The sequence below is a fragment of the Oenanthe melanoleuca genome, chromosome 1 (genome assembly GCF_029582105.1).
Source record: "Oenanthe melanoleuca isolate GR-GAL-2019-014 chromosome 1, OMel1.0, whole genome shotgun sequence".
Classification (NCBI taxonomy): Eukaryota; Metazoa; Chordata; class Aves; order Passeriformes; family Muscicapidae; genus Oenanthe; species Oenanthe melanoleuca.
In genome coordinates this window covers 101629421-101642458 of record NC_079333.1, presented here as the reverse complement: position 1 = coordinate 101642458, position 13038 = coordinate 101629421, and the positions used below count along the sequence as shown (strand labels likewise).

General features: G+C 37.1%; 1 protein-coding gene across 3 annotated transcripts in view; it reads left to right on the top strand.

Annotated features, from left to right (window-relative positions):
• DMD (dystrophin) overlaps positions 1-13038 on the top strand; it is a 1135346-nt gene that overhangs the window by 991605 nt on the left and 130703 nt on the right. The window lies entirely within an intron of this gene.

Genomic DNA, 13038 nt, shown 5'->3' with positions numbered 1-13038 from the left:
GGTGATTTTGAGCCACTGTCACCTGGAAAATAGATCTGCATTTATCTGACCCATAAAACAAACCAGTTTGGGTCTGAGCAAGAAAAAAACCAGCCAGAAAGGAAAGGAGATCATTCAGGCTACCAGAAGACCTGAGATTTTCCAGTTATGAAAAAGCAATTTTTCCCTCTGAGAGGATGCCCACATCTGCTGCTGGATATAAGTGCAGTAAGGGCTCTGCCTTACCTGTGCTGCTCCTGCTTACTTCAAGGGAAGGCACATTTAAAGTCAGCAGGGTTTATCTGCCTGGTTCCTGGCCGTGTCAATCTGTTACCCTCCACTTGTGGAAAATCTTCAAAGGTTCTTGGCCTGTTACACTACACAAAAAACTCTGTGCAGATTTGAAAACCTAGATTTGTTTCTGAGGGGGTTTTATGTGCTGCCTTTCCACTCTGAGGACTGTATAAATCCCATTAAAGCAGCAGCCTGTCAAACCTTCAGCAAGTCTTGGTTGCAGATTTTCTTTCTTTCTTTTTTGAGTATTCAGATGCATAGGTGAACTTCTAGAATTTTAATTATATCTGTATCTGATGAGCTGCAGCAATGTAAAAGGAGTTTGGGTGAGATTTAATTTTAGATAGCACCTTAATTAACTGTATTTGTAAAAACCAGTGTAGCTTTAATTAAATTTCTCTACATTAATTTAGTTATTTAATTGAAAATTTTTTGGGATAGTCCTTAAAATTTATAACTCTTCCTGTATGGGAATCTGAAATAACAGATCATAATAATAACTAAAAAGAAAACCCAAACTGTATTTACGTTTTTGCTAGATTTCTACCCGCTTTTTGCAAATAGCAGAAAGGGATTTTTTTTTCTCCTAAATATATATTCTGGTTCATGGATATTGAAACAGGACTGGACATGTGAAAACTCAACCTGTAAGTGGTGGTTGAAAATCTCTTCTCTTCTCTTCTCTTCTCTTCTCTTCTCTTCTCTTCTCTTCTCTTCTCTTCTCTTCTCTTCTCTTCTCTTCTCTTCTCTTCTCTTCTCTTCTCTTCTCTTCTCTTCTCTTCTCCTCTCTTCTCCTCTCCTCTCCTCTCCTCTCCTCTCCTCTCCTCTCCTCTCCTCTCCTCTCCTCTCCTCTCCTCTCCTCTCCTCTCCTCTCCTCTCCTCTCCTCTCCCCTTTAAATAAAACCTTGTACTGTGCATCTTCTCTCATGAGATGAAGTCATGAGAGAAGGTTAACCATTTCTTTTCACAGTAAGGCTGCATTGACCTGAAGCAAAAATATATATGTTCTAGTAAACATTACACAAATATTAGAAGTAATTTCAACTTATGTTCCATTTCTGAATGCACACTTTCTTTCAATGACAGCACTCTGAATTTCAAATAGTATCTGCTTTCCTCGACTTGAAACTATTTCCACTGCCCTACATTTCCCTCAAAATTCAAAAATTAATTTCACTGATACTTTGCCAAGGAGACTGTTCCTTCCCAACACCCACTGCATGCATCAATTGCATAAATGGTAACTTTATGTCCTTCTAGCACAGCTGGATATTTTCATTGATTTTTCTCATCTGATTCATTAGAGTTCCTTCATTTTTTTTTTTCTGTAATGCACTGTCTCTAATCTGTACAACAAAATAGAAGTGGACTACATGTCCTTCCTGTGTCTTATCTGTCAGGTTACACATTTGAGACAGAGCATACAATCCTACTTGCTTGTTTTTTTGAGGTACCTTTCTTTCTGAGTTTATTTTGTACTGCTTTGTTGTGGTACAACAGGTTGCTTGAAGTGAATTTTGATTTGTGTGTATTCTTTAATTTTCCAGTGAAATGAGCAGTAAGAGTGTAAATTTCCATGAAGATGTACAGTAATGCATAAATCAGTAAGTTGGGTAGGATGTTAGATTCATGAATTCATGAGCCATTTTCCCCATCTGAAATAGTGAACAACATCTTTATGATCTCAGCCTACTTGGCCAACTTATAAGATGGGTGGTGGTGCTTCTGGGACAGTTGCTGCAGTTGTAGTGTCTTTGATAGCTGATGTAATGTCTGCAGACTGTTAGAGCCATAAAATTACAAATCCAGAGACTGGTGACTATTATTTTCCTTCCTAAAATTTAATGCACTTATTTTAAAGGCTGTCTGCTCTAACAAAGAAGTTCACATTCTAATATTTTGTATTAGCTGGTTGGTATAGAGCATGTATATATGTGTGTATATATATATAAAATATAAAAGAAATAGTGTCTTCTACAGTCAGATTCCAGGGACTATATTTCTTCTGTACCATCCCATCAAGAAGGTTTATCCTAACTAAATCATTATTAATTATTCTAATAAAGTCCATCTTGCAGCTCTCTTGGCAATGTTTTGTTTAATGGCCTCCATGGGCAGGAACATTTCAGCCACAGCCTCAGTTCTTGAGCAGAGAAGGAAATGCCCAGTTTAACATTTGTAGAACTTAAATGTCAGTACACTGTCAAACCTCAGGAAGGTCAGGATTCAAAAGAGGGACCAAGTCTGCAGCTGATTCTATAGCTCTGAAGCACAGCTGAAGTCAAACTACTTTGTATTTCTACCAAGTATGGAGCAAGTTGCAATGTATTGTGATGTGCATTTTTCTTTCCCTTTAAAATACTAAATAGTATTCAGGTCTGATTACTCAGTAATGTGCTTTGGGTTTACAAATTTCTACAGTCTCATGACAGTTCATAGTGTGGGAAATGCAACTTTTAGAGCATGACTTCCACTGTTCCTAATATTCTCTATTTAATATATGCTGGCAACAAAAGGAGACCTACAAATGGCTCATTCAGTCTGCATTTATGATATAAATGTAGAATTCCTAAAGACTGTGACTAGAACATTTTGAATGTAAATACTTTAGCATCCTGCAATATTAATCCATTAGGGAAGAAATGTTAGCTGCCAGTAGTATAGGAGTTGGTGAATGGTTTCCCAATTAATTAGAAAATCTCACTTCTGTTGTTAAACAATTTCAAGAGCTTGTAAAAGTGACAGAAAACTGGCAGGCAAAATGTTTTTGGTGATGTAGGAGTTGAGATTAGTAATGCATTTTCTCAAGGGAGCAATGTTTGAATAAGTCCAAGGTTTTATTTAAAACTTCTAAGACTAGGGAAAAAATAGGGCTATAATAAAATTGCATCTTTTGTCAGCCTAACTTACCTTTGAAAGCACTCCTCACATTTCCAGTGCTATTGATTCTGTTTTGAACTATAATGCAGTCATGAATGATTATCACTCTGGATATACCTCACTTCTGTAACTTCTGTAACTTAATGGGTAGTCATGACTGTGCTGTACAAGTGCACTGCCAATGCCACTGAACCTACACTGGATCAGAGACAGCAAAAAATGCTGGTCCTGGTGTGAATTAGTTCTCTAGAAGTGAATTTGTTTGTCCTCCTTAGCATATTTAAGCTTATGCAGTAAGATGAAAAAACAAACACAAAAACTCCCTGCCTGTTTAAAAGTGTGGTATTCCATCCAAAATATTCCAGAAGTCCTCCAAAGGTCATCAGGTCATTCAGATTTTTGCTAATTAGAAAATGGCTTAAATTGAATGATGTTTCTGCTGGTCTTATTGAAGGAAAAACAGCAAAACTTTAATTCTGTACTTTTTAAATATTTTCTGTACTTAACTAGACCATAATTTTTTGTGAAGTTTTCTAAGCATAGTTGTAATTTAAGTTCTGGGATGATTTTGGAAGGAAAGAGGCTGTTGTATCTGCATACTCTTTCCCATATGTTTATGCTCACATGTCAAAACAGATTTTCTGACAACAAGGGAAATAAAAATATGTTTGAGATCTGAAAAGCAGGTATATAATTTATTCTTGGAGTATACTAGGCTATCACAACAGGCACACAGATGGTTGTCTGGGAAAAAAAAAACAACTGTGAAATGAATTTAAATCCAACAACTACCTCTGTATAGAATTGAAAGGATTTACCCATTTCATGGGAAGTATTTCAGATTAACACAAAGAAAAAAGGAAAAAGACAAGGTACCATGATTTTTATTTTGGATCAATACAGATCAATTTATTTGGATCAATACTACCAATTTTTCTATTTGAAAAGAAAAGTGAACTGGAGTGGGCAGAAAAGTAAATTTTTGAGAGGTCAAATCTGTAAATTGCTGTCATAATAGAGATCCTAATAACTTTTTTTCAGTTTTATTTTTGGCCACACTTTTTAAAGAATATGAGGGATAACCTTGCTATGAGGCAGTGCAAGCAGTGCATTTTTGGAATCTAGAGGCTGTAGAATAATGGAATGGTTTGATTTGGAAAGGTCCTTTGAAAATCATTTCCTCCAGACCCTCTGCAGTGAGCAGGAACATCTTCCACTAGATCCAGCTGCTCTGAGTCCTGACCAGCCTGACCTTGAATGTTTCCAGGGGTGGGGGGATGACTGCTAGAGAAGAAAGGAAGAAAACACAGAAAGCAGGACAACAGAAAAAAAGAATTCTTAAACTCTAAATAGATTAAAACACACAGAATGTGATAGTATGAAGGAAAAAACAGGAGCCCAAGCAGAATGCAATAGGGTATTGGCAGTGGTGAGAAGGAGGAGCAAAATGGGAGGTAGGGGAATTTCTTGTTGGTATTGGAAGTGGGAGTCACAGCAGAAAGGATTTACCTCTTTAAGTGTTATATGCATTTCTTTGCAAATTTGTCTTTCAAAAGAATCTGAACTATGAAGAAATGAGTACATTTTGCTCATATGAGCCCAGAAAGTTGTATTTTTCCTTTACCAAATTCTGCACTCTCAAGTTAGATGATCCTTCCAGTTGTTATCTCTTATGATGAACATTAACAGTACAAGATCTGTACTCTTGGTTTCTCAGCTGTTGCTTTTCTCTCCTTTTTCCTGCCTGATTGTCATGATTGTTTTCTCTTGTACAAGACAAATGCCAAATAATAAGGCAGTGTAATGCTATGGGCAGCTGAGCTAGAAACACACTGACAGAGTGTATTTCCTTGGGGAAATGCCATGGAATGGTCTAAAAGGACATATATTTCAAAATGTAATGCAACCCCTGTTTCACTGTGGATGTTTTTCTCTAAAATACTTGCAGGTTTGGAAAGCTGAGTTTTTTCTTCTCACTGCACCCTGGTCAGTTCTCCAGCTCTTCTACAGTTTTCTCAAACTGTAGTTTGGAAAGTTACTTTGGGATTTGTAACTACCTTACAGCATCATGTCTGCCACTGCTGGCAACTGCAGAGGATAAAAATTACCCAGTCAAAAGTAATTCCAGATCATCAGAGTGGAATCTGGCTCCTGCAGCCAGCAGCAGTTACAGACACAGGACTGCAGGCCAGCTTTGCTGTCCCAGCAGTGTGAATCAAAGCACTTGTTTGTTCAGAGGAATCTTACTGTACAGTGGAGTTACTGACTGAACAGACTGTCTGAATAATGCCTCCTCTCTGAGGTTTGGTTGGGTAAGAGTTTTGGTTTTTTCCTGAGACTGTGAGGGAAGACTATGGAAGATGTGCAAACACTATCAGGGTAGGAAAGACAAGATATAACAGAATCTGTGGGGAGTGAGCTCTAATGAAAGAAGGACAAGGGAAAAGGAAAAATCTTCCTACAAAGAGTTTTACTTTTTTCTTTAAGAGATAAATTTAAATAGGCAATAACTTTAAAAAGTTAATGTAACTAAATTATATTAGTAGGCAAAGAGAACAAGTAAAACAAATGGACCAACAGAATTTGTATGTCCATGTATATAACTGAAATAAAGTTTCATCTACATATCACTAAAAGTAAGAACTTACATTATTGATTCAGAATGAACAGAGAGCAGCTGACCTACTAGGATGGGAAGGTTTCAAAATTAAATGACTCAACATCCATAATTTTATTCCATGGGGATTTCATTAAGTTAAAAAAGTAACTGTGAACACAAAAGGTCCCAGTCAAACCTTTGTATTTTCCATTTGAAAACTTCTGATTGTAAATTATTCCTTTCTAAATTAAGTTACACAAGACTCAATGCAGCTTGAAATTCCTCTGTATATCTCATTCAAATGTATAAATTCATTGCAGTAAATAGTATATTGAACAAACATGATTTCATTTGCTTTTTCAGATGATCTGATTGACACAATTTGTCTGAAAGCTTACATAAATTTATTTCTGCCTTCAGATTTCTTTAGAAATCCTAGGCATCCTGATGTGTTCCTGTGGGTTGACCCTGGCTGGATGCCAGCTGCCCCCCAAAGCTGCTCTTTCAGTTCCCTCCTCACAGGGGAAAGCTCAGTGGGTATTAAAATGGCTCATGGGTCAAAATCAGGAGAAGGAGAAATCAGCACTTCTGTGAGAAGCTGCCTGAAGCTTCCCCCATGTCTGACAGAGCCAATGCCAGCCAGCTCCAGGAGGGACCTGCCACTGCCATGCACTGATGGTGTTGCCTGGGGTGGGTTTCTTACCTTCTATAACCTCTGAAAATAAATTTCAATCTGAGAAGCATTAATGAATGTTTTTATTAAAATATGTCATTTGATCTTCTAGCATTCAGTGTCAGTTTTACTGAAGGAATCAAGTCCATCCTTGTTTCATAAACTGTACATTTGGTTTTAAGGTGCTCTTTCACTGCTTTTTAAAGGTGTTTTCATAGAAATACTGAAGGACATCACTCTTAAGTGTTATGAGTTATGAGACCATGTTGGTTTTATTTTTGTAGTCTTGTGGATTCTTTTCTTGAGCATGTCCTTCATAGTTAAGTCTTTCATAAACAGATTTTTTTCAAGAGAATGCTAATTTGTTCCTTTATTTACCTAGCTTGAAGGCCATGTGTCAAACTGTCACTGTGATAAAATAGCTTGTGAGTTAGACATTCAGAAAGGGTTTCTGACTTGGTAAATTAAAGTTTTGTAACTGCCAATTAAACTGCCTGTCAGTGGATTATGTGGTGGTGCTATACAGATACTGCAAATTCAGGTTTTGAGTCTGGCTTCAGTCTGTGTAGGAAGCCTTTTCTTTGCTTCTCTCTTATTCTTACTCCTCATTTCACAAACTTGAATTGCATTCCCCTTCAGTGGCACTTCATCTCAGGATCTCCATCTTTCTTACTGTCTAAATTCTCCAAGATCTCTTCTATTCTTAGAATTCCCCAATTCTCTTAGAAAGATGAGTAGCAAGGCAAGCCTAAACAGAAATAAATTATTTATTTGGGCTGGGAGGGAGTTATAAAAAACAGATAGCTGTAAAAATAAGCTGGCAAACTTAAGAGAGGTTTTTGTGGCATTCAATAATAAACAACAAAAGCATTTTTCAGAATGTGATTTATTTTCTGGAGGTGAAATGTTATTTCTCATGGTTGAAGCTGTGTGGGTGATAAATATATTTGAACAACTCTACCACAAAATGTGTAGGTTTGTTCTGTTCATTTAACTGATATGGAAAAAAGGTATGTTTAATGTGTGCACCAGTATGAAGTCTTGGAAATGGCACTGGTCAGTGCAGACCAGTCACAGTTTTCCTGGAAATACAAAATCTTAGCTTTAACTCCACCCCATCCTGCAGGGTTGCACCTTGGAGCTTTGTTCCAGTGGGAAGGAAGAGCCCTCCCTCTCTGCTCATGGATTCACATGAATCTGTGATGTGGATAGATCAGGGGGTTGAGAAAAACCATTTTTGGCATCATCTGAGATCCTTACAGATTGATAGTGGTAAATAGGGTATTCAGCTTTTCAAATAAAGGGCTAATGAAAACAGATTTAAGATGAAAACTGGAATTACTGGAACAAAATTTATGGCCCTTACCAAGTGCAATATATGATAATGGGGTTTTTTGACACACATGAAGTGATGGTTTTCTTGCTTGCATGCATACACTGTGATCCTTCATGCCAGGACAGCTTTTAACCTTCACTATGTACCATTCTAAATCCTCAGTAAAAATGTGACTCAGCTTTATTTATTCATTTGTTTGTTATAAACACCTTTTCTTCTCAAATAGAAGAAACTGGAAATCAGAGACTGTATCTTCCAACTTAAATTAGAGTTTTTTAATATTTTGGTTTAGCAGTCTGGGCTATATATAACTCAGGTTTTGCTTTCATGTCAATTGAATTTACTCACAGATTAAGAAGCATAAATACAGAGATTTTGGCCAGCTGCAGAATGAAGGCAGCTCCTCTCACTAGTCATATCACACTATTATAGCAGTGTTGCCATTATCTTCAATCAGCACAATATCAATTCTATCAGCTATTGCTCCCATTTGAACAGTTATTTGCCTAAAGTAATTTTATTATCTTTCAGCATGCCATATGCATGTCTTCCCCAGGGAGAAAGAGAGGCTTTTGTGTAAAATCAGGAGCTGTAGCAGTATTCAAAGAAGTGCCAGATAACAGGGAGCATCAAGCACTGATTGTGTGGTTGCTCCCAAGCTGGAGCAGCTGCTGGGGTATGGAAAATTCTGCAGAAGGCATTGAGACTGAGACTCTGTTTTCGAAAGGTTCATTGGACAAGAACAATAAATAAAAGTTTGCTTAACCCATTCAGCCAATAATCTCATGAAATGAAGCTTTTCTTTTCATGCCGTGTCAGCACTTGATTGACAAAGTAGTTTCAGTCATCTTGAAGCAGAGTATTACACTCTAGAGATTTCCAGATGAGAGAATAGGGATGAAACAAACAAATAATGTGAATAGATCACATTGTAATAAAACTGTCCAGACTGTCATTGTCCTACTTGTTTCACCCTGCACAGCTAAAAAGGAAACCAATGATGTGATGTATTTGGGGTGGTTTTAGGACTAAGGATTACATAGAGTGAACAGATTTATCATTATTGGTGTAAGTCTCAAAGAGGAACAGAAGGAGAGAGCAGAAAACATGGAAGAGAGAGAGGACTAAAAAAACAGCTGCTGCATGTAGAACCCTTTTTGTACATTATTACTCTAGAGTGTACCCCTATAAAGAATATATTTGTCTTACCTTCCACCTTCTCCTGAGGCTTCTGTATCCCTCCTCCTCCATGCTTCCATCTTCCCAAGTCCTCCCCCTTGGCATGCAAACTCTCTTAGGCAAACTAAACTCTATAAAAGTCACATTTTTACATATCTTTACAGGGTTATTCTGAGGTGTATGTCTTAGTAGAAGCAAAATTGTCTCAAGAGATGCATATTTTTCTTAATTTCTGATTGAGGAAAAGGCTTTTAGCTCAATCATCTTACAACTACTGAGTTAGAATGTACAAAATTCACACAGAGTTCCCTGTATATGTTTTTCCATGGTACTACATATGTAGCAGCACAGCCTAAGCAATTCTTCAGCTCTTATTTATAAACATAATTGGATAAAATTGAGAGGTGTATTACCACTTATGAAAAATGTATTTTCACTACATTTAGGGTAGAAACATGGGTTTGGGAGTGTGAATCGAAATAATAAAAGTGAATGAAGATGCTCAACAAAAAAATTAAGAAGATAAGAATGGGGGAAGGGTGGAAAAGACAGGACTGAACATCAAAGTCTTGAATACCAATGGGATGGTAATCCTAGAGGAATCAGAGGGCAAATGAGTGAAGGGAGCTGAAGGTGGTGAGAGAAAAAACTTTGAAATGATAATCAGCTAAAAGTAGTGGTGAATAAAGACAATACTGATGGAAGCCTCTGTTTCTTTTAGAAGTAACCTGCATTAAATACAGGTTCATGGTATGAGAATTCTTACCTGCATTTATGAGCAACTATTCCCAAAACTAATGCTAGTAATGGCACTAGAAATTCACAAATGTGGGGGAAAGAAGCAATAAAACTAATATAATGAAAGATCAGTGAAAGTAAGGGAATGTAACTTGAACTGTAAAAGAATAATCTTCACTGGTGATGCTCAACCAATACAGGATTATTGCAAAGGCATTTGTTCTGGGGCAGATATAAAACATTCCTTGCATGACATTCTGCCTACTGTTCCCTAAGTCACCAAAGAACCATTTCCCTTGGGACAAAAACAGTATATGTTACCTGACCTTTTAGAAACAAATGGTATTTTCAGTGCAGCATTAATTTTTTTTTATTATTAGTTTAATGAGAGAAAAAAATAAGAAACGGGGTAAAGGAATATGAAAATAACCATAAAATCTTGTTAAGAGTGTGGCTTTACCTTAGGGATGGATTATGAAACATTAATAAAGAGCATTTTCAAATGAAGTACAAAAAAGCACTTTTTAAAAATCTTTTAGAAATATTTTAAAAGAGAATAGAAAGGAGTCAGTTCTATTTCAAAAGTATAAAAACTGTAGTGATAAGAAATAGCAGGTTTTATCAGAGAAGCAAAATAAATAAAAAAGGCCACAGGAATGCTCTTTTTTATGTATTTATGGTTGCATGTTAAGGAGATATAACTGTGTTACACATAATGTTATTTTCTGTGCATGCTCAAAAAGTGAAGAGAAAATGCCTGAAAAAACACATCTATCAAACAACCTTGTCAGGGTAGGAACAGTAGGTGGTTAGAGCCTAAAAGGACTCATGTTTCAGCAACCACAGAATCATAATTAATGGTTTAGCCTTTTCCTAAATCCTTATGCTATTTAACATAAGTAACTAGAAAAACACATAGTGTAATTTTTTTCTTGTGAATAATGCTTATCATAATTTATAACCCAAATGCCCTGTGTTCTAGGACAATTTAATAAGATTTAATATCACTGACAAAGCAGAAATTGTGACATTCATAGTGCAAAGACAGAGGACTCACTTCAGATTTGTCTCTGTTTCTTGCTTCCCTAAGACTTCTGTTTCACAGTTTTAATTAAAATTGTTCACTCAGCCCTCTGCTGTCGGCACCATTGTTCCTATTAATTCCTTCAGGCTCCCTGCAGCTGATCCAGGTTTGTCTTGGTTGTGGGGCCTAGAGATGACCACAATATACCACCTAAAAATTACATGGATGTTGTGTAATCCTGAAGGATCGATAGAATGTTGTTTAAAAAAAGATAAAAAAAAATGTGGAAACATTTCAAAGCATACAGTATGAAGGTATGCAGGTGCCTTGATCTCAGAAGTCAGATTTGATCTCAGGAAGAATATATGCCATGCTGAGATCCTCACTAGACAGTTTTACTTACCACAGGACACATTCTCTCCCTAGTTGCAGGCACCCAGGATCCCACTGACTTTGAAAATGCCAAACTGCATCAAAGTTAGATTCATTTGAAGATCAATAACCTACCAGAGGTTCAGGGTAGCCTGTACATTATAGTTTCTCTTTTCCCCAGCTTACAATTCAGAACTAACAGCATATATACTTTCAGCTTTCTGCTGAAGACAGAAGAGAAATTGCTGGATCCATAGGTCTGCACAGTCAGAGCTCTAAGGAGTTTATTTTATGGGGACATATAGAAGATACAGAAGAGCTTTAAACTAGGAATGAGATGCTGGAAAAAGAACCCTTGAGAACTTATGGCTGGGGATTAAGGAGCAGACCAGTACAGGTGACACTGTGGTGGGTGTCTGCTGCAGGCCACCTAACCCTGCAGAATGTGGTTGAGGATTTTTACAAGCAAGGAGAAATGGCATCCATGGGGGAGCAGCCTGATTCTTTGCTGGAGAGACAGCACAGCAGGCTGTGAGCACTGCAGTGAGTTCCTGGGAAATTCCTGACACAACTGATGGAGGAGCCAGTGCAGACAGGTCTCTGCTGGACCTCACACTCAGAAAGAAGGAAACGCTCCCTGGGGAGGTGAAAGCCAAAGGCATCCCTGGCAGCAGTGACCAGAGAGCACAACCTGGACTCCAGGAGGGCAGACTTTGTCCTCTCCAGGATCTGCTTGGAAGAATCCCACGGGATAAACCCCTGGAAGCAAGAGAGGTCCAAGAAAGTTCATTGAAAAGGAAGGATCACTTTCTAAAAAGCTCAAAACTCATAGATAAGGAAGGATCACTTTCTAAAAAGCTCAAATCTGGTCTATCCTGAACAGCAAGAGTGCCAAGAGTCCTGTGTGCATGAACAAGGAGCTCCTTGAAAAACTCAGACATAAAAAAAGGGACTTCACAGAAAGAGGAAGCTTGGACAGGCAAACTGGGAGGAATATAGAAGCACTGTCCAAGAGTATAGAGATGTGTTTAGGCAAGCCACAGCCCACCTGGACTGGAATCTGCTACAGGGTGTCTATGGATAATTATTTGTTTGAATTTGAAGCTAATGTAAATTGTAAACTTTTTAATTGGTGTAGTGCTGCTTTCTGAGAAGAATAGTTGCTAAATATCAATGTTTGTACAATTAGTTTATTGGTACACTATAAAAGGAATCTGGCAGAAAAAATAGTTGATATTGATTAAATTGCATACAAAAAGCAATATTAAAAAAGAATCAATGTGGTTGGACAGTGAAGAATTTGAAAGCTTTGTTAAGAAATGCTCCAGAATGGAGGGCAGCAAAGCAGTTTCAATTACTTTTGAAAGGCTGAGCCCATGCTCAGCTCATACCAATTTCATAAAATATTTGATATTCAATAAAAGTGCATGAATAGAAATGAGGAACATAAGTGATGTGAAAGGACTTGCAGAACCTCTACCAGCTTGTATGATGGGATATCAAATGAGAGGCCTCCCTGAGAGAATGTCTTTTATCCAAAACAAGTAACATTTTCTAAGACAATTGTTTCCTAAATGTTTGTTCTTAAGAATTCACATTGTTTACAACTGTTTTATTCTCTCCAAATCTGGATGTTTTTGTTATTTAAAATTTAAGACCTAGCTTTCATTCCTCAGGCATAGAGATACACAAAGGCCAAAGTGCACAGATTTAGGATTATAAAACAAAAGCCTAAGAAGTGATAGCTGCTTATTCACAGTAGACATATTAATTCAATATCATTCCTTTATTTACTGTTTTCTAAGGCTCTGTGCCCCAAGCTTAAGATGTTTCCTGAATTTATATTACATTTTGTTCTTGTTTCATTTAAAAATATAAAAAAGCAGTCAAAGTACAATGCATGTATTCTACTATTTCTTATGTTTTGGGATTTTTTACTGAAAAGTGAATTGCATGAAGTCACT